The sequence below is a fragment of the Saccopteryx leptura genome, chromosome 4, assembly GCF_036850995.1.
Source record: "Saccopteryx leptura isolate mSacLep1 chromosome 4, mSacLep1_pri_phased_curated, whole genome shotgun sequence".
Classification (NCBI taxonomy): domain Eukaryota; kingdom Metazoa; phylum Chordata; class Mammalia; order Chiroptera; family Emballonuridae; genus Saccopteryx; species Saccopteryx leptura.
This window is the reverse complement of record NC_089506.1, coordinates 136,551,896-136,574,932: the sequence shown is the minus strand read 5'-3', so window position 1 is coordinate 136,574,932 and position 23,037 is coordinate 136,551,896.

Genomic DNA, 23,037 nt, shown 5'->3' with positions numbered 1-23,037 from the left:
ACATGTGAGAATGCAGTGAAGGCACCAGCTATGACCCAGGAAGAAGGCTCCATCAGGCTGCGACCATGCTGCTATCTGATCTTGGACTTCCCACCCTTCAGAACTGTGAGAAATAAATTTCTGTTGTTTATAAGCCACCAATCTGTGATATTTTATTATAGCAGCAAAAAGGGACTAAGATAGTGAGTCTGGGTACTTCGGGAATCATCAAGAAGAATCTAAATGGCTAATGCAGACCCTTCAGAGAATCTATACAGGAAGACTTCACTTCGAATAATTACTACCTCATCACCTAAAGTGTTCAAGCACAGACTAGACAGTCACGAACAGGATGGAATTCCCACATCAGGTAATAGGTTGATGGAATAATTTCCATAGTTCCTCCTTATTCCCAAAATTCTGCTATTTCCACCAGGAAAAAACATTAAGTTAATTTGATCTTGCACAAGGCATAAACATTTATAATTAAAAGTCAAAATGATTCAGAGTCTATGGAAATAACTACAGGTATGAATAAACTTTAAAATGACACAATTCTAGCCTGACCTGTGGTGGCGCAGTGGATAAGGCGTCGACCTGGAATGCTGAGGTTACCAAGGCCTTGGGCTTGCCTGGTCAAGGCACATATGGGAGTTGATGCTTCCTGTTCCTCCCCCCTTCTCTGTATCTCTCTCTCTCCTTCCTCTCTAAAATGAATATAAATAAATAAATAAATAAATAAATAAATAAATAAATAAATAAATAAAATGACACAATTCTAAAGATCTTAGAGTCCTGTTTCTCCATTACACAGAATGGGAAACTGAGGCCCTAGAAATAACACATGATTTGCTAAATGTATGAAACAAGTGTGACAACTCTGAATTCTGGATTAATCTCTTTTTTCCACTATACCATGTTGCTTTTAAGCCATTTATATTTTGTACTGATCTGCGAACTGGAGATAATAGATGACATTAGCTGGCTAAACCTGTGTAAATAAAGAGAATTACTGATTTGAACCAAAAGTGCATATATTTTTTTTTCCTTAAGATGCTAAAAATGTTTTAATGAAAATATCCAGATAATCAAAACCTGACCACTTTATTTTTAAGGTATTTTAAAAAATAATTACATACTCTCAAATTTACTTTACTAAATATTCAATAAAGGGAGATATTGGTCTCGGTTCTCTGAGGTTCTCAAAATAAATAATTCACTTGAGAAGTGAACAAAACAAAAAAAGAGAGAGAGAAAGTTATACCACACATAGCCAGTAATGGAACAGCCTTTCAGGCTCTGCACTGAGAAGAAAACATTATTTTTGTAGTATTCTTGCCAAAAATGCTTCACCTGAATCTGATCATATGGAACAATCAGATATATGTTGTAGGACATTTTACCAAGTGATAGGTCTGGGTTTTTCAGAAATATTAATGTCATGAAAGTTTAATAGAAAAGAGAGGAACTGTTTTCAAAAATACTAAAGGAGCATAACTAAATGCAATGAGTATTCTTGATAAGATCTAGGTGAGGAAAAACTAAATCAGATTGGAGACTATTAGGGAAATTTGAATACTGACTATATATTAGATAACTTTATTGTATAAATGCTAAATTCCTTGAGTATGACGCTGATGTTGTGGCTGTGGATGGGAATGTCTGTGATACATGCTGAAGGATGAAGGGGTGACATAATAATGTCTAACTTATTTTCAGACTGTTCAGCCATAAAAAAGTGTGGTATGTGTTCATGTTTGGGAAATTTAGAGTGGAAGAAGGAAGAGAGAGCTTATATAGAAAAATATTAATAACTGGTGATTCTAGGTAAAGGATATGATGAGTTTTCATTTTATTAGAAAAATTTCAAAATGAAAAGGTGGGGGGAAAATTGAATGTCTCTGTGAGTTATTTTTTTCCATACAAAATATATGATAGTAAATAAATATTAAAATGGGACCCTTTATAACTTGTTCAATTATTACTTGCCCTGGGCAAGCATCTATTAACAAGTCTATTATGAAACACTTTATAAGTATTGAATAAAATGATAAATAATGATGATCTAGTTGTGTGTGTTTCCTAAGGGAGTTCCTTTCTAGTTATTTGGGAGTTCAACTTTAGGAACCACACATATCAGAAATTATGTATATCAGATGATCAAACCACTAGAATTGCAAAACACCAAGGTTCCTTAATCACAACTAATCAGAGGCAATGGATATGTATTTTTCTTCCCTCTCAAAAAATCCACTATATCTAGTTAGGTCTACATTTAGCATGTAGCACATCTCTTGCCCCCTAAACTGTAGAAAGAGGAATCTAGCAGCTAGCATGCAATGCTGTGTATGCGTATATGTGTGTGTGTTCCCTATACAAAAGAACGGGTTTTAATACATCCAGTGTTTAGCAGGGAGTAAGGGTTGACTAGGGAGGTTTTCCAAAGAAAGTGATACCTGCTGAGCTAGTGGAAGGTGGAGAGGGTAAAAGGCTTTTGTAAATATAGTGACAGTATGAACCAAAGCAGTTGCTGGCTAATCAGTTTATCCAAATATAAGACAAGATGTACTGTTTTGTGAATGTCTTGGTTGGTGGAGGTATATTGTGTGTGTGGGACTTCTCCTTCCCCCCCCCCATAATGGTTGTTTTGCCTTTGTTCATTGACAATAATCTAATGACTGTGTCCTTCATATATGATTCAAATACTTATATGCAGATAACTAAATACTTCTGTGTTATTCTTTGACAAGAATGATCATGATTGGCTTAGAGTAGACAAATAAAGATTCATCACTTGGAACTGGGACAGAGAATGATGCTAGCTTTCCTTCAAACATATATCTTTACAGAATCATGTGGCTACCTGAGCAAAATTGGGATTCTGTTAGCCAGGACGAAGGCAAGAAGGATGTGTGGCAGCATCTGCTACAAGAAGGGAATAGACTCAATATTTTGGAGGACAAACAAGGTATATATTAGAAGGTAAGTTCAGAAGACAAAAATGGTACTTATAAATTTGGGCTTGTACTCCTGGGAAATTGTGGTATTATAAACTGAGTGAATATAGCAGAGAAAAGAGAATTGGGAGTAAGAGAATAAATTCTGTTTTTATTAAGTTGAATTTGAGATGTCCTTGGAACATCAAAGTGTAAATATACAATAATCATTTGAAGTTCCAGGTAAAACACTGAATTGGATATATGTAGATTTGACTATCATCAGCACATGGTAAAAATGAAAACCATGGAGTAGTTTGGTTACCCAAGGAGAGTATGTAGCAGTGGACAGAAAAGCAGTGGACAAAAGAGGAACCTGTAAGGGAGATGGAGGAGTGGCTAGGAAGGATTTTCAGACGCTGGGAGAGAATAGTTTCTCAATTTTGGATAAAATGAAGGGCAATACAATTGCTTTCTTTGATGCCTGCTTCATCACCTGCTTCACCTAGATAGAGAGCTTTGAAAAGTAAAGTAACAGACGTCATCAGGAGTGAAAGAAAGGTCCAGTTAATTGCCATCAAAAGATGTCATTTGTATCTGCCACTGGTGACTCAGAGATAGTGGAATGTGAAAGCAATAAGCAGAGAAGTTAATGAAAGGTAAGAAAGTAGAAAGAATGACATAAAGTAACACCCTGAGTAGTTGTGAAGAAAGAGGAAACAAAGATGGAGATGTTAGAGAAGTGGGGAGAATTACCGCATTGTAAGTTAAGAGTACAGAATCACTAGGAAGAGAACAGTTGAAGAGACAGGAAAGAGATGAATTATGGGATTATGTTTGGAAGGCAGAAGTAAGGGTGAGATGGGGGCAACAAGGTAGGGGTGAACCTTAAACAAAGGAGTGGCATTCATTCTCTGGACCAAGAATAAATGATATGATACTGGGAAATGTACTGATGAAGCAGGCATCAAAGAAAGCAATTGTATTGCCCTTCATTTTATCAGTAATTAGGAGGCAATGTATCAGTAATTAGTCAGGACATTTTCAATTGCAAATGAGGGAAACCAATCTCCAATATTTTAAGCAAAGAAGGAAATACATAAGTTCATGTAACAAAAAGAAGTATACTGTCATCAGGTACAGCTAGAATAGATACTTAAAGTAATGTCATTAAGATATGTCTTTTGCTTGCCTCTGTTGTGCTCTGTTTTATTATATTTCACTTCTAGTCAGGCTCTCTCCATATGTCCCCATCTCCATTTTTTCTATACTACTTAGCAGTAATGATCTCAAGAGGAGAACAAGTCTCTTTCCAATCATGCTTCCAAAATCCCAAGAAAGATTTTAATTGCTCACATTGGGTCAAATGCCTACCCCTGAACCAATCACTAGAATTACCCACCCAAACCACAGACATAAGAATGGTAAATAGAGGGTTTTATTACCAGAATAAAGGGTAACAGATGCTGAGCAAGCAATAAGAGATATCCAATTCCACGGTCATTTGCTGATGGCAAGGATCCTGGCATTTGAGTAGAAGACTATTGAAAAATAGAGATTTGGGGTAGCCCTTTTAAAATATAATGGAAACTTAACTTTCCAAAGTAACAAGATTGACAGGCAGAAACATAACGGATCCACCTAAGGTTGACTAAGTCATCACAAACAACATTTCATCCAACAGTGCTTAGCTACTGGAGGGGTAAACAAAAACAATGATACTATGTATGTGCTAGGCATTGTTCTAAGAGAGTACATGTTCAGACTCATTTAACCCTCATAACAATTCAACTAGAGTTTTATAAGAATCAAATTGTGCAGGAGCAGAGGAGACTGATAGTGGCATTGAGACTTCACTGATGGATGCAATGGAAGTAGAGGGCGATGAAGGGATCAAGATGTCATAAAAGTCAAGGTTGGAAGGAGGATGCCAACGGATAGGGAGAGGAAGAGGTTGAGGTTCTAAGGGTGATTGAGGTTGAGGAGTAAAAAAGACAGACCTGGAAGGACAGAGGTTGAGGTCAGAGAGTAGAATACTGAGTTTGAGATTTTAGGAGGATTTCAGATTCACTTCTGCCTGACTTTTATTCCTATCACTAATATCCAAAAATACAGCCTTATATCCAGACCAGAGTCTCTGGTTGAGTCCCAGCTTTAAATGAACAATTGTATGCAAGAAATTTAACTTTTCTGTGGCTCCTATTTCTTCAGCTATAAACTAGATGTGATAAAATGCCTACTTTGCTGTGTGAAAATCAAATAAACTGGTGAATGTAAGGTGTCTGCATTATGCTATATCTGGTATGTAGTAGATGCTCAATTTACTATACATGTTAACTATCACTTTTACAGCGTTATCATCATCATCATTAGCTTATATATATATGTGTGTATATATATGTGTGTGTGTGTGTGTGTGTGTGTGTGTGTGTGTGTGTATATATAGAGGGGGGGGGCTTTAAAGAAACCATGAGGGCAATGCTCAGTGTCTCATCCATCATGTAGCCTTAAGACTTAGCACAAGACTCTGACACACAGAGGGACTCAATGAATGGATGTGGAACACAAGTTATCTGCTGCCTTCTATTTCAAAGGTCACCTACCCTAGTATTTTGGGAGGAAAATATTTTTTCTCCTATCTGCTTCTGATTCAGTTCATGCTGAAGCCTGCTTCTCTGCCTGACTTTATTGAACAAGTAATAATTGAAACCTGCTTTGTGTCTGAAATTATTTTAGGAACTGGGTATATTAGTGGTGGCCAAACTGACAAGATCGTAGCCTCATGGAGCTGACAGCCAGAGGGAAGAATACAATAATGAGAAAATCTTACAAATACATATAAAATTATAACTATGACATGTGTTACTAAGAAAAGGCTATCAAGAAAAGAGAAAGTTTCTCTGAATAAATGACAGTTGAGCTGAGAATGAATGAAAAAGAAGCTGACAAAAGGGAATGAAGGAGCTCCCCAGGCAAAGGAAAGAGCATCTGCAAAGTCTCTACAAGGAGCACGTGTGGCTGGGCCAGAGCTGTACAGAGAGTGGTTGTGCTGGATAATGCTGGAAAGAAAGGGGATGCTCAGAGCATGCAGGACCCAGAAATTCCACTCATTCTATCACTGGTCACCACACAGAACTATAGGACACCATTTTTCTTGATAAAGTGCTGGTCTAAGCCAAAAAGAAATGAAGAAAAAGCCTTACTTTACTCTTTCCCTTATTTCCTATTCACTACTAGCCCAAGACTGCTGTGAAGAGCAGAAATTTTATAGAAAGTTTAGGAGAAAGAGAGGGAGAAATATAGCATAGTTCAAAATAGGGGACAACTGAAAATGCATAACAGATATTACTGACCTTAAAATGTTCCAAGGCCATCATCATTTACTCCAACTTCAGAGCTGTTAGGCTGCCAAGACAAAGTCATCTACTCTAGGTTTCTACCGCTAATAACACAACTGCAGTCATGATTCCTGCTGGTGATTGTTTGCTTTCTTTAACCTGTCCAAGGTCAGGTTCTTTAGCATGACTTCCACCACTACGGATGAGAACAGAAAGAATGTTTGTGCATAAAGGCAGGTTCATTTCTTTGAGTTCATTTCTTCTATCACAATAAATAACCAAGAACTCCTAGGTCAGTCCACTGAAAACCAATCAGATGACTTTGTACAATCAAATTCCTTTTAATAAAAAATCCTGCACTACTTAAAAACTTTTTATTCACTTAATAAGCATTCATATAGCACTTAAAATTTGCCATTGACTGTGCTGGTTCCTGACATACACAAAAGATTTGTAAAGAATGGTTCTTGGCCTAGAAGTGCTTATGAGAAATCATTTCAGAAAAATATCTTGTGGAAAGTGCTATAACTGAGGTGTAGCTGTTTCGTGGGAGCACAGAGGAGGATAATTCTCACTGGGGGAGTGGGATGACTTCTCTGTACCCAAGTTTCCCCAACTGTAAAATGAGGATACCGTATCTAAATACTTAGAAAAGTAAGCAGTATAATTTTTTGCTGTTAGGATTATTTACGCCCAGATTAAAACCTCTCAGTAATCCTCTGCTTCCTAGTATTAGCCAATGTAAAATTCCTAGGTGAAGGCAACTAGGAAGGAAAACGTGCCACACAATCTTTGCAATGCTTCCAAAAATAACAGAGAAATGACCTTTGATGAAGTCTTTATTTGCCTTCATGATTTGGGGTACTGGAAGGATGGAATTATTCTAAGGCTATGTATACACAAATCAATTGTGGAACTTCTTTAAACTTCCAATTCCTGAGCATATTCCTCCCCGCCCACCCTAAGATGCTGGTTCAGGGGATATAAGATAACTGGAATTTTACTGTCTTAGTTAAAGAGAGGGGAGGAATGTTCTTCTGGCTTTGGGTTTTCTTCTGCTAATTATATAGCCACCAGCTGAAATCCTCTACTTATTAACCTGAAGCCCATTTGGATTTCTACAAAACCAAAGGTCAATGTTCTTGCTTGCTCACTTGGCTCCAACACAATGCCAAGGATCCCAGAGTCCAGAATTCTTTAATAAAACCCAAAACTACTTTGCCTTCCTCTGGGAGTAAAGAAGTGGGACAGATTTCCCAACTTTTAGCCCCTAAGAAATAACTGCAGTGGTTTATCATATCAAATATATGAGTATACTACAGCAACAGGAAGGGCATGGATCATAGTCTTGATTTGTCTTTTTCTTCTAAACAGAGTAAACACTAAATAGGAGAAATGAAATAAGAGACTAAGAACTTTCTGCTCTTTTTACTCTCTCAAAGAAACTTTTTGAGATAAATCCAGGGGCAAGGACATTCTAACAATTCACAGAAATGTTGAAGCATCAGAACTTACTCTCAGAGGGCACTCCAGAGCCTAGACAAAGCTGACCTGGAAATCCTTTTGACAAAGGTCTTCTTCTTTGCCGGCTATATGCCAGACCTATCCTCTGTATGTTCCTGTGCTGGGTCCTTGTCCACTGTTCGTTCCCTGGACTCAGTCCCACCCCCACTAGCACCCCCAGCAGGAGGAAACTCAGAATCTGCTCTACCCTGGGTTGCCAATGACAACTAGAAACTCTAGGCTGGGAAGACAGCGTCCTGGGCAGCTTGTTTTTGCTCTTTCCCAATCTGTTCAACTCAGTTTCCTGCTGGCAGCAGTGTTCCTTCTGTGCCAACTTCAAACCACTGAGTGCCCTCGGCATGGGCCTGGTCTCTGGAGCTATGCCCAGTGCTTGGCCCTCAGCCCAGGAGTCGTCAAGTGTCTGCACTGGGTATCTGTCCCTTCAGTTGCCTGTCCTCCAATCTTCTCCTTGGAACATTGGGATAAGAAACATTCATCCTTGTCATTTTTCCAAGCCTACCCCAAAGCTTCTTCATGCCCTTGTTAAGGGAATGGGCCCAGTGTGGTTGCAAGCACCAGCTGAACAGGAAGGGAGGGTGCTGGGACTTGTATAGGTATTTAAGAATTCCTTCAGAGCTCTCAAACGATCATAAAACATTTAAAGGGCTTTTGGGTCCCAGGCTGTGGATTCTTCAGGAACCAGAACCTGAATGCATCCTCAGTTTACAGGATGCTTCTAGAACTTCTCCATTCTTAAGATCCTTTGGCTAAATATAGCCTTTTGGATGGGGTAGTGATGGAATCTAGCTAAATATAGCCTCAAAGAGTTGTACGTGAGGTTGGACCTGTCAAAATACACCCCTAGGATAGTATACAACCATTTAACAGCTGCCTCTGGGTGCTCCACACAGGCCCTGGGGTGGGGGTGGGTGCATACCACAGGAGCATGGCCCAAAGGGAGAGGGAGAGTCAACTGTGGGGAATGGAGAATGAACCACCACTGACCTGAAGAAAAGACTGACTGGACTGGAGCAAAGGTGGCAAACTCCTGCTACTTTAAAATTCCCACGCCAGGTTCCTGAGCACAGAGATTTATGCAATATTTAAATCGCCAAAGTCAAATGGGTTCAGCAAATTGTAGGAAAGTAAACATACTATTTAACCACTAGGTGGGTAGCCATCACATATGTTACATATCTAAAAATTTAAGTCAGAACAGCTTGAACCTTTCTACGTCTGATTCTTAGTCGTTCTGAACAGGGTTAGTATTATTTATTAACAAAACTGAGGCTGCTCTTTCCCCTTAAAAAGAAAGTACTTAGCCCTTTGATATAAATCTACACATTAAAAAAATAACGGTTTGTTTCTAAAACCATGAGCAAGAGAGCCAGATTCTTTTTCTAATTTAGAATTCTTTGTTTGCATATGTAAACAGAAAGAGGTGCCCAGTCTGCTTTTTGGAAAGCAAGTTTAGTTCACTGAATAGGCAGTCAAAAAAATCTCATTTGTACCTTCATATATAGTAAATTTGGAAAGCAAAGCACTGGTGGACTAAAAAACATATTGAATGCTAAATGTAACTGCCATGATGACCGAATATACCCACAATCAGAAAATATTCTAAACTTTAGACCCACTGTTTAGTCGACAGCTTCTTTTTCATGCCTGCTCATTATATAGCAAGTCGTGGGGTAAATGGTTGTTTAGAGCATTATTTATCATATTCCCACATTCACATTGAGCTGGAGCTCCTTTCTACATTCCACTTTTAAAAAGCCACTAAAAATTCCTTGGGTCACAGAAGTAAAATTAAACATCCTGCCAGGGATACTGAAAAATGCAATTGCAATCTGTAGTCCTGGGTGTAAAGATTAGCTTTATTTCTAAGCATTTCCAAGTCAGATAACTTCAAATGATATATTTTCATTTAATATTCTTATGAACAAAAAAATTCCATAACAACTTCAGGAAAAAAATAAACTACACTTCTATGCAATGTGAAATTGTTAAAAAATATTTTCCCCATAAAACTACAATTATTATTAAGGGTTTACTAACCCATTTAGGATTTTAGAATATTTACTGTTTAATCTTAACATGCTGCAGTTTTTGGCTAAACTATAAACTCATTATAATGTCAACACAATATTTTTACAGCAGCAGCAGCATCTTAAACGTGTAGAAACGTGTTACAGGTTATAAAACAGCAATAGATTCCAAGAGCAATCAAAGTCATCTCAGATTAAAACTGGCATCAAGTTCTTCTAAAAACACATTTACCTACCAAATACCACTAGAGATTGGCTTGATTATTACAAACAGAGAAAACAAGTAGGACACCAGTCTATAGTGTAACATAGTGTGTCTGGGTGTGTGAGCACATGAGCATATTTTCCCTAAAAGACAAAAAATCCTAACCCCTCCTATGGGAATCAGGAATCTCTCTTTCTCTCTCAGAACTGCTTTCATTTTGACCCAAATTTGCTGCCTTCCTTGAAATGATTTTACCTTTCTCACTATAAATTCATTTGAAGTAAAACTGTAGACTCTTCAAATTTAGAACATCAAAAATGATTAATCTTAAGAAAGTGTATTCTGCCATTATCTAATTTTATATACTATTTCTTTTCTTTTGTCATTCGTTTGGTGTTAAATTTTACAAATTTAGTCTAATGCCAACCAGTGATCTGCCTGGGAAACTTGCCTTAGCAGGCAGATGTCCAAATAAAAAAATAACCCATCCTCATAGAAGAAATATGTACAAACATTTACACATCATACAGAATAAGGCTGAAATGGGTGGGGTCACTTGATTGACACCCATTTATCACTTTCATTGGAAAATTTCATGGGCATCCTCCAATACACTTAGACAAATTTAGATGAATGGAAGCTCTGACTAATGATGCCGTTATCTATATACCAAATATAAATGAAGGCCTGAAAACCCTGAGTCATTCATGGAAGCTATTAAAATGACAAGGAAGGAGAAAAATGATAAAATGCCTTGAGATGGCAAATTAATAAAAAGCAATAGCATTCATATATGTGAAAAGAAAATAGTGTGTACTTAATTTCTAGAAAAAGATCTAATTCTACTAAACAGGGTCGTCTTATGAATTACAAAAATTACACTATATACAATCTTTTAGCAATAAAATTATTTTAACCATTAGTAACTATGGGTTGTTTTGGAGAATGAAGTCAATACCTTTGTTTTCCTGAGGCAGACAGGGGCAGTATTGTGCTGTTCATGAACTTCATTAATATTCATTAATTTTTAAAGCAGTTTTAGTAGGTTTGGCCATTATCTGTACAGATATTTTAGCTTTAAATGAAAATAACTGCAAGAATTTCATTATTTAAAAATGTAATTAGCATAAAATTCAAAACTTATGTTTTTATTAGAGGACATTATTCATACAAGAGTTTATATTTTTCAGAAGAGTTTGTTTTAACTGAATTCCTGGGGTAAAATTCTAAGATTCATAGTGACTGAAAAACCTAAATGTGACCAAGAGTAAACCAAAAATACTTTTTAAAAATTTCCTAATTAATTTTCACTTTAAAGACGACCATAGTTGACCCAATTAATTCTCAAATGAATTTGGTTGTTTGACATTCTTTAGGATTTCACAGTAGACTATTTTCACCCATCCAGCACCTTAGATCCCCAAAGAGCCCAGTACACATTTAGTGATATTTACCTTATGAAGTAACTAAATCCAGATGAGCATAGAGCTCACATCATGGCAAAAAGAAATTGTTTCCTCATGTTTACCACTCCCATTTGGGGACTAGAAACTGAAAACTCTTAAAATTATCCTTGTGCAAGTAGGAAATTGTAGACAGAAATGCAAAATAATTTTATTTGTAAATAAACCTAGCTTTAGAAACCATATAATACCATACTGTGCAGAAGTCCTCTACCCTTTGTAAATCAGGGTTTTTATACTAGGGCAGATTAACAACCAGGGCAAATAATTCATGCATGTGGAGATGGAAATGGAATATTCCACATGTCCTTGATTCATGTCACAAGGTTGAGTAGTACTTTGTGGATTATAAGAAAATAGTAAGTAAAAATGAAAATACCACCTAAAGAAGTCAGGTCAATTTAGGAAAAATTTTGAGGCATGGCCAACAGGAAAATTCACTATAGCGAATAGCTAAACTTCAAGAAAACACATTCTTGTGTGTTTTAAGGACTACCTGCTCTATAACTATATTTGAATGTTTCATTTGTGTTTGTCAAAAGTACCCTCTAGTCCCTGAGAAACACGTCACCTGTATTTTCCTTAGATTTTATTTTTTGCTTTTAGGTTTTGTATTTATGGTAAGCTGGTCTCTTGGGACTAGCACAATTTTCTATTTAGGACGGTTTGAAAGTTAGAGGAAAGCATCTTGCTTCTTGTTATCAAAGATACATGAATGTGGACTTAATTTTTCTAAAAACATGGTTACTAACAGTTGACCAAGAAGAAGATAAATCTAGTACCTGGCTCCCTATACGGAGTAAACCTGCTTCCCCACCCTCACACCATCACAGTGAGGTAATGGGCAGCATTCTCTTCAAAAATATTTATTCACTCTGACTTACTGTTGAAGAGTAAAGAATTTTGCTGCACCCACAAGTGGATTGATTTCCAATTCAGCCAAGCAGGATTTTGGTTGCTCACTTTAGGGGTACTGAACCCTCTGAGCCACTCATATCTGCCTTGACATTACATGGGGGATAGAATAACTGTGTCTCTGACTTCCTGGGTCTGAATGCAAAATGTGGCCTTTCAATCTAGATACTAAGTTTATGGCAGGGTCCAGCTCCTCCATAAAAACCTGTGGCCCCCAAATAGCACTACTCCATGAATGCCTACGGTCACAGATCACAACTCTGTAAGCCAGGCCTTGTCCTCTGCAGCAGTATGAGCAGATTGAATGTGTCAGCGTGGAAATACTGAATGGAGAGTGTTCGTCTGAGTCCCCAATCCTGGGAGGGTGGGAGAATACCAGGAGCATCTCAACTGGGAGCAACTGGAAACCACCAACACTGGAACTGAGTAGCATCGCCTTGAACCAAACCTGGAAACCTGGCTAAGGGAAAGGAGCCAGAGAGTTTAGACCCAATGGTGTCATCAAGGTACCTGAACAGATCTATTCAAAACAGAAAAGGTGGTACATCCCAGCCCCTAAATCGCAGACTTTTTAGGTTGCAGTTGAAGCCCCAAAATACATTTTGTGACTCGAATGCCCTTTATTCCGAAATATCCCTTAGATGTCTGTAGAAATGTCCTACAGGAGTGTAGAGAGCATCCCACCCCCACCCCGCGCTGCTCCCTCTGGCTTTGCCTAGCCACAGCTTCCAGGTCACCTTTGTTGCGGGGACGCAAAGCAACGTTCGCCCCTGTCTGTGTCCGAACCGTCCTCAGCCCAGAGGCTGCAGGACCAAGTCGCCGCTCCCCTGCGCCCAGCACTCCACCCGCGCCCTCCGCGGCCCCTTCCCCACTCCCTGCCCGGGCCGGTGCCTTATCTACCCCGGACACCCGCCGGCGCTCTTGGCGCCCACCAGTAAATCCTAACAGCCCCAGCCTTCCAGGAAAGAGGGAAAATAAAAAAAGACCATGACATCATGGGCACGTTTATTTGGGTTTGTTTGTTTGCTTGTTGGCTCGATTAAGTACTCGTAGAAGGTGCACGTACCCCACACAGGAGAAGTTTGATGTTGACAAACTTCTGGTGGCAGCGAGACTGTGTCAGCACAACTTCCGGGATAATGAGAGCTGCTTTGCAGGGAGCGCGGCGGCGGCGGCGGGAGGCGGCCGCAGGACGGAACAGCAAATGCTATTCAGCCCGAGCAGTTTCAAGCCGCCCGAGCTGGGGAATTACTGTAGTCGAGCTACGGCTCTTACCACCGGCGCTGGATCTGGGCGCGCGTTCGGGGGGGGAAGCTGCAGGCACAGGGCGCCGAGAGGAGAGCTTTCAAGTTACTTTGCTCCATCCCTGCACTCGACTGAGGCTTGCAGGCTGCGTGGCAACTGCAAACATCATGTTCCCTGCTTCTTTGGGCTTCTGCCCTGGAACCAACCAACTTTTCACTCCCCCCAAACTCCCTCTTTGTTTCAAATAGGACTCTCCAAAATTTATTCTTGGGAAGACTGACAGCCGGGGTCAAGAAACAGCTGTTGAAGTTAATGTTTCTTCCTCCCACTTCGTCTGATGGTTGTGCCCTGCCAAGACAAAGTGAGAGGCACTGCCTGGTGGCTTCTTTAAACAGACATGCATTTAGCCAAAAAAAAAAGAGGGTGATATTTTCCTGCTTAACATACAGTCTGATCAGAAATTCAACAGCATGTGCCTTTCAACTTGTGCTGATTACTTGCTGAAAAGATGTTGCAGCTTTTAGTTTTGAACACTTTTGGACTGGGGGAGGGGATGGTGGGAGAAGTGGTTGGCACTTCCTATGTTTCATTAAAAGGACAACAATTTTAAACCTTACCCCCTCAGACTCACCTCTCACCCTCAAAAATGGTAGAATGGCCTGAGGGAGGGAGAAAAGGGTTGCATTCCTTTGCAGGGTTTAATTCACATTTCAAAATTTAAATCATTATGCAGAATATGGGCTTGCCTAGAGTTAGGTAAGTAGTTTTTTATTTGGAGACTTGGGCCCAACCTGGATCGTACTGCCAGCTCTTGGTGGCTCTGCGGCTTCTCCACATTAGGTCTGCCTCCCCTCCCTTTCCCCAGTCCAACTCCTTGTTTGCCCAGAGGACCTACAGCGGGGAGGCTCCCCTGTTCATTCTGCTTTCTCCAAGGTGAAGGCTGGTTTGAGCACAGCCCTTCCTCAGTTCTGCTTTTTAGACTGCTGATGGGCCCGTGGGATTGTCTTCCTGAGTCTCCATCCCTGACTGAGACCTCCGGGGTCCATCCACTGTAGTGAGAGTAGACAGGTGAGAAGTCTGCTCCTTCCAGATCAGAGGACTTAACCACTCTTCCAATGGACCCATTCTCTTCTGGGAATGCTCCACTCACTTGGTCTGTCAGACACAATCATATAAACATATAAAAGGCCCTCCTTCCACACCACCAGGTTATCCTGTCACCACATTGCAATGCAGTGTCATCACAAAGTGATATTGCATCAGGCCTAAGGATATTTTAGGAAGCTGTCAAGCTGGGTCCAACAAGTGTCAGGCCCACGCTGCCAAAAGAGGGGGTGCAGAGCTGCTGGACAGGTGGCAGTGATGCCCTCTCGAGTCTCAGCTCCCCCAGCCCCCAAACCAGTGGCTTCCCAAGCCTCTCTCTGCCCTGCTCCAGATACCACCACTTTTGTTTTTTCTCATGTCTCTGCAAAGTGTTTGGGGCCCCCTTTTGATGTATTTCCTGTTTTTCTGCCTCTCGTGGTCACCCACTGAAGCCATAATTAGTATTTGTTCTTATTAACAAATAAGAGTTGGAGTTGCAGCGTCTGCTGCACATACAGCCTCCAACTTGGGTGTCTACAGGCCTCCTTGACTTATCTGACTTGGGTGAACTTTTCTCATTCTTCAGACTCTGGATCTCCAGCAGGTTGGCACAGTCACAGCGGCCAGGAATCAGTGGTTGCTGTGCCTCTGCAAATGCCCCCTTCTCTGAGTCCTGCTAATGCAATCCAGCAGCCAATTGCCTGAAATTCCTTCCGCTCTATTGTTCTCAGTTCTCACAGAGGCCAGTGCTCAGCATCTAGCAGGGCTGTGAGGCAGACCTCCACTGATTCTGGAGTTGTAATTCTCCACTTTTGGCTCCTGCAGTTTTATTACAGCCTCTTCCTCCCCACTCCACCCCCCAAGATTGACAGACATAAAATTTCCAGTGTGGAGACCTGCAACAGCACCCTTAAAGGCTTCTTTGTGTGGAAATGTAACCTTAGGGCAAAGTCGGCCCAGCTCCAGGAAAGGCACATTATCCTGCTACAGGGAAGTCCTGTGCTGGTACAGACCTCAGGATTTCTTTTTCTGGCTGGCTACCTGGGATCCTCCCAGGGACAATGCTTTCTTCCTCTATTTGGGGGGGGGGGGCGGTATTTTGGGGTATCAGCAGTGCTGTAAGAGGAGACCTGGAGTGGCTGTCCAGAGAGCTCTACATGCAATCAGAGTAATCAGATGTCCTTCCTTCAGTGAGTGGGTCTCTAATGCAAGCACAGGTCAAAGTGTCCCTAGCGGGGTGGAAGTTTGCACAATTTGTTCCTCTTGGACCTGGTGCTAATGCTACCATGCCCAGATGGGATGCCTTTGGATCACTAAGAGGGTTTGATCTATTTATGCAGATCCTGGGTTAGACAAATTACTCCAAAAAGGCCAGGGTGGAAAGGTACAGAATCTTAATCTATCATGTAGGATTAAAGTCAGATTTAAATCAGGTAGAATTATTAAATTCTCTCTTTTTCCAAAGAGAGGAAGGATTAAAGAATCCTCTTTGTTTAAGTATAGTGAGGTCAAGAATGTAGCACCTTATGTTTAGAGTTACTTTTTCTCTCCACATTTTAAATGTTCATTTATATTTCTCAGTTGGTCAAATAGAACAGCAACAGAACATTCAACTTTAGATATATATGACTAGGTATTAACTGTTCTCTATAGACAAGTGCAAAAAACAAGAGATGAAGCTCTGCACTCATTACAGAGGGCACCCTGGAAGAATGGAGACTACGCCTGAATTAAGGGACAGGTGAGAGACAGCAAGTTAGAGAAAATGAAATTGGAATCAGGGAGAGATAAGAAAGACACAAACAGTTCATATGGAATCTATTGAGATGGGGTCATTCAGTCCTATAGAACCAGGAGCTGAAGTTATTAGTATGGAGAAGTTAACACTATGCTTTTACTCAATGTTTTTGGAAAATGTGTTCTCAGACCATCAAGAACATGGACAGTGAAGGCAATGGAAACAAGGAGATGCCTTTGGATTGAATTTGAGATTACAGAATACGGACAGAAATAAAAAATACACATGCAATTATTTCCCTCCCCTCTTCCCTTTTCCTCCTAAATCTGTGTGTGTGTGTGTGTGGGGGGGGGGATGTAATTTAGGACTAAAAGGCTCCCTGTTGTTTCTCCTCTAGCTTCTCCTCCAGTTATCCCATCCACACTCCAGTTCTGGTTTTGGGCAGAACTGCAATTGTCCTTTGCAGGGAATTGCATGAACTCCTGTGCTGGTTTTCTAGTATGGGAAATGTGACTGGGGAGGCTATGACCACCAAACTAGTTTCATTATGACCCAAGGTACACTTAACCCCTGCCCATCACTGGTAGGCAACTGGCCCAGCACACTCTTTCTCGACAGTGCTCTTTAAAATGTTACTTACATTTTACAGTGTGGGCCCAAGCTATAAGTTGGGATTTTATCTTGGCCAAAGAAAAACCAAAACAACAACAACAAAAAAACAACCTCTTGTGCCTGTAAAGTTTTAACTTCTACTATGGACCTGCTGGAGATTTGCAAAATCAGGTCATAGCATTGAAGAAAAATCTTCCCATTTCCGTTAAGAGGAGTTGGCAGGGAAGTGAAGAACAAAAGAAAAACCCATGGTCACATAATTAAATTTATTAGTCAAATAGATTTTAACCTTTATTTTCCTCTTAAGAGTGAATTTAATGTTTGCCAAAAGTACAAAATCAACAACTCTGAAAAAAGCACATTTTATATTTTGGTTCAGAATCTACAGCAACTGTGGGAAGTCTTCATAACTATGCTTCATCTCCTTGCCTTAGAACTCATTTATGTGATGAGAATTATTCCAGATCAAAAACGGTATCATTAGTATCAGTCACTTTTAGGTGAACCAAGCTGTTCGGGTTCTTACCTCAACAGGCCAAATTAAATTAACATTTTAATGATGTGTTTCTGGCATTGTTCATGCTCATAAAGAGTAACTTACTTTATTTGACTCATGGCAACAAGGCTAAACAAGTGATTCAAAAACATGGATCTTTTCCAGATCTAAAAATTAAGTTTCCCTGCATTCGTCTGAGGCAGCTAAGATTCTTCAGAATCTATAATATAAACCCAACTATATGATGCTTCCACCTTTCCAAGACAACCATCAAAAATTACAGCTAGAGGCCCTGGCTGGTTGGCTCAGCGGTAGAGCGTCAGCCTGGTGTGCAGAAGTCCCAGGTTCGATTCCCGGCCAGGGCACACAGGAGAAGCGCCCATCTGCTTCTCCACCCCTCCCCCTCTCCTTCCTCTCTGTCTCTCTCTTCCCCTCCTGCAGCGAGGCTCCATTGGAGCAAAGATGGCCCAGGCACTGGGGATGGCTCCTTGGCCTCTGCCCCAGGCGCTGGAGTGGCTCTGGTCGCAACAGAGCGACACCCTGGAGGGGCAGAGCATCGCCCCCTGGTGGGCAGAGCGTCGCCCCCTGGTGGGCGTGCCAGGTGGATCCCGGTCGGGCGCATGCGGGAGTCTGTCTGACTGTCTCTCCCTGTTTCCAGCTTCAGAAAAATACAAAAAAAAAAAAAAAAAAAATTACAGCTAGAACCAGTTATGAGAATATATTTTTTGCAACATCCTCATGAAGGCCAAATGAAAATTAGAGGCCATCTCTCAAATAGCAATCAGCCAAATATCTAAGCTCTCTGGAGATGCTTGACATCTTGCCATATTGTCATCACATTCAAATCCTGGAGAAGGTATTCTCGTCTGAGTTTCACTGCCTACCAGTAAGGGGCATGTGCAGAATCATAAGTGATTCAACTTTTAGTACTTCAGTTAGATAGAACCTAACATGCCTGGTAGCATTCCCAGGGAGATCGTGTAGGGATTGAGAATGAGCATCAAAGTTGGTTTCAGCTCTCTACCTTTCAACAGCCTAATGATATAGTGATAGAGAACCACCTTAATTCTGTGGTTTGAAAAATTCTGGAATTATTGTAATTACTACATGCAATGCTCAGCTGAAAACAATAAGCCCTTTCTCAGCTGCAGAATGGAGAACAACAAGGTCATCTGCACGGGATTTTTTAAAAGCAAAGTTTAGGGAAAAGCAACCACTTCACTGACCCAAGAGAGCTTTTGTTGCCAAATAGCAATCTCACACCCTATCAGTTACCCAGTTCATTGCGTTTACAAAGGTGCTCCCCACCAGAACAAATATCATAGTCATATATCTTTCTTTTTCTAACCAATAGGTAAAACCAGAAGGTGTCTTCCCATCTCTGTTCAAAGAAGTCACGTGCCAGTCTGCAGAGAAATGCCGATATACACAGAGAATCTTCAAATTTGTATGTATATCAAGAGGCCTTCAGTGGCATGCATCTAATTATAATCTAAGTATAAATATAATTATGCAAATAATAAATGCCATCACTTTTTAGCATAATACTAGCACTTGACTTTCTTTTCAGGGCTATTTTTTTTACAAAGAAACAAAGTTATTATGTCTTTGCAGGATTTATTGCAGATGTGACAATTAGAAAGAACCATAAAATTTTGCTTAAGATGTGAATACCAGGTGGACGGCTGGGCCCAATCACTAATCAAGTGATTTGTTCTCAGGCAATAATGTTTGGGATTCTGATGCTTGCCTCAGCAACACTGCAAATTATTATTTTTCATCGACCTTTGAGGTTCTCCATAAGTCACTGCAGTGTTCAATGCCAAGTCTTCACATTCTCAGAGATAAAGAAAGGAAGAGAACAAGATAAAGAAAGCAAGAAAGGAAAGAATGTGTAGCTCATTATCCACAAGTTATTTTCCTATAGTTTGGGATGTTGAGAATACTTTTTAGAAATTTTTCAAGGCAATGACTCCAGATATATTTCATAAAAAAGAGATATTTTTGCATTTTATGTTCTATCCTAAGAGTGGATCTAAAAAGCAGTTTGTTTTCACTGTGCAGCAAAGGAAGTGGTCTAAATAATTTGTCTTTTATTTCATAATGACCACAGTTGTGAACTATATTTTCCTATATTTGGTTCTTCTATGATACCGTTTTGCAAGCTAATACATACAAACTTTATCTAAAAGAGCAAATGATCTTTTTTCTTTTAAAAAATGTACACTTAAAATTTTTTTTAAATTTTTTTTAAACTTTATTTATTTATTCATTTTAAAGAGGAGAGAGAGAGAGGGAGAGAGAGAGAGAGAGAGACAGAGAAGGGAGGAGCAGAAAGCATCAACTCCCATATGTGCCTTGACCAGGCAAGCCCAGGGTTTTGAACCAGCGACCTCAGCGTTCCAGGTCAAAGCTTTATCCACTGCGCCACCACAGGTCAGGCAATTTTTTTTAACTGTTTATGAACAGGTCATAAATTCAAGCTAAATAGTTATAGGGTATTTTTCTTGTATTTCAGAGTTCTAAAAAACAAGTTGGTACAATTAAATGGTAAATATTATGGCATACTATTATCACTATAGGTTATGCTATATAGCACATATAAAGCACTTTTATCATAGGTATTAAATATGCCAGACAAAGTGAGTTCATAACTGAAATATCTCAATAGCAACTTTTAAAAAAATGATTTTAGTTGCATCTGAATTCAGAACTCAAAGTACCTCTGAATGTACCCAGTTTAGGCAGAATACAGGCAGAAGAGATAGTGTTACTCAGCTAGTGTGCTTCAACTCTGGCCTAAAGGGATTATTTCCAGGAGTGGAAAAGAAGACCAAGTCTACAGAAATATTGGCAACCTCTTATCCAGGAATAGTATAGAGATTTCATGGATATCTGTTGTTGACCAGGCAGTATATTGCCTTTCTCCAAATTCCATTCATGCAACTGGTTTCCTCTTTCCTCCTGACGTAAACTTCATAGTAAATATACACATTGATTAGTACCATGTCAAACATCTCTTCCTTCCACATGAACCAGGGGATGATGAGGCTGTAACCTGCAACAAGGAAGGAATGGGTCATAAATATTAAGAGTGCAGGACAAGTGCTGGATTTAAATCTGGTTCTCTTCTTAGCAGCAGTGTAACCTTGAGTCAGTCTCAAGTTCCTCATTCATAAAACGGGGCAGAAGATTAAAAAAAAATACATAACCCATGGTTCACTGTTGGGCAGATAAAATATATTATGCTCACTTTGTTAAAGATGGTACTGCCCACGTGAGGCCGTCGCCCAGGTGATATTAATGTGTGTTGAGAATCCTTGTAGCCTGGGGCTTGGTTTTGGGATTAAGCCTTTCCTACCCTTTTTGATGTGGGGTGGTACAATCCAATCATGCCTCAGAGAAGTGACTTTGTATTAGAGACTTCCCTATTTTGTATATTGGATTAAGAGTTTGGATTTCTACACTATAAAATGGGGACAAAGCAGGAGCTTGGGCTCTTGGTTCCTGAGATTATCATTAGAAGAGAGAGCAGAGGAGAGCAGAGAAAGGCCAGGTGGAGGAGGCCAGGAGAAGCAGCCAAGATGGTGGAGTGCTGAGTGAGATGCCAGTTTGTGTAGAGTTTGTATTTGGGATAAGGAAGGAGGTGGGGAACAGAGGTGAATAAGTCTGGTGAGCTAGAAACCTTTGATTCTAGGAAACTCGGATAAGTCAGTGGCTTTGTGAGCACTGAATGTGAGTGGGTTTTGGAGCCCAGTGTGTGTTTTTACTTGCCCGCCGGGTGCAAGCTAGAATTAAAGACTATGGCCCATCAGTTTTTGGCTCCGCTGTTTCTTTACCGACTGTCCGAATCCAATGCGAACCTGCATGTGCCGGGCTGCTCTGATGGTGGCCCTGGCCGTGGCTTCTGGCTTTACATTCACCATTTTACTTCATTAGTATCCGCATCAAAAATACCCTGAAGCTGGCCCTGGCTGGTTGGCTCAGTGGTAGTCAGCCTGGCTTATGGAAGTCCCGGGTTCAATTCCCAGCCAGGGCACACAGGAGAAGCACACATCTGCTTCTTCACCTTTCCCCCTCTCCTTTCCCTCTATCTCTCTTCTCTTCCCGCAGCCAAGGCTCCATTGGAGCAAACAAAGTTGGCCTGGGCGCTGAGGATGGCTCCATGGCCTCCATCTCAGGTGCTAGAATGGCTCAGTTTGCAATGGAACAATGCCCTATATGGGCAGAGCATCACCCCCTGGTGGGCATGCCGGGTGGATCCCAGTCAGGCGAGTCTGTCTCTTTGCCTCCCTGCTTCTCACTTCAGAAAAAATACAAAAAAAAAAAAACACCCCAAAACCTCAAAAAACCTTGAAGCTCTCATAAGATCTGGATGGAACTCTAACCAGTCTTTAGACCAGTCTATGAATTTCCTTTCCAAAGGAGGAGAGTAAAGGGTTGCATTTTTCTCTGACGGTTAATATCTTATGCTCAATGCTGCCTCTCACCTAGTGCTTGGCCCAAAAACTCCTAAGTGGAGGCAAAGATTCTGAGAAATCAGCTAGTCCATTTCTCCACCTTCCCTCAGTTGTGGCATCTTGCTCAGACCTTGGTTACTGATGACTAAGAGTTGTTTCCTAACCTCACTTCTAAGGAGCTTCAGACCCTCTCAATTGGACCGTTAGCTTTTGGAGGAAAGGCTCTAGTAGGCCTTCTATTCCTCTGAGCACGCAGTGCAACACAGTGCCTTGAAAATAACAAATACTCAGCAAATGTTTATGGCTTGATTATTTTGAGAAAGAGTTCTGGGGTGTTTATAACAAAACATATAAAGAATCTTATTATGCCCCTTCAAGGTGGGCCTATAAAGCTCTTTCTAGGAGTACTCTGCTTGGACATTAATGTAGTGTAACAGCTATTTTTCTTTTATTTCTTTCTTCCTTTTTTTTTTTTAAACTTTTGCCCTATCTAAGCTATACTAGTTAAAATATTTTTAATTGACTTTTATCATATTTGAAATACCTGGGTGGACTTTCCCCACACACCTATTAGAAATGACTGCTACTCTTCTGGGTTGTTTTATTTATTTATATTTTTTATACATATACTAACATTTACTATTATTTCATAGAAAGATGGTTATACTATTCATAGTCTTTTGGAACTGGCTTTTTGCACTTAACAATGCACTGTATACATGTTTTCCATGTCAGCACATACCTCATTCCTTTTTAGTGCTGCATAGTACAGAAGTTTCTTCTTATCCAACCATTTATTATCATTATCTGAATGCCAGGAGTTGCTAAGTTATATAGGGAAGCAGAAATTGGTCATAACAGGAAAATGTCCACTAATGAACTAGCCACTTACTAAATTAGTGCCCACTCACATAGCCCTCTTGACTTAATACCAGCAACTATTCCCACTCAGTCAGTCAATTTTGCTGATTATAGATGTTATAAACCTCTGACAATACAATGTAAATAAAATGCAA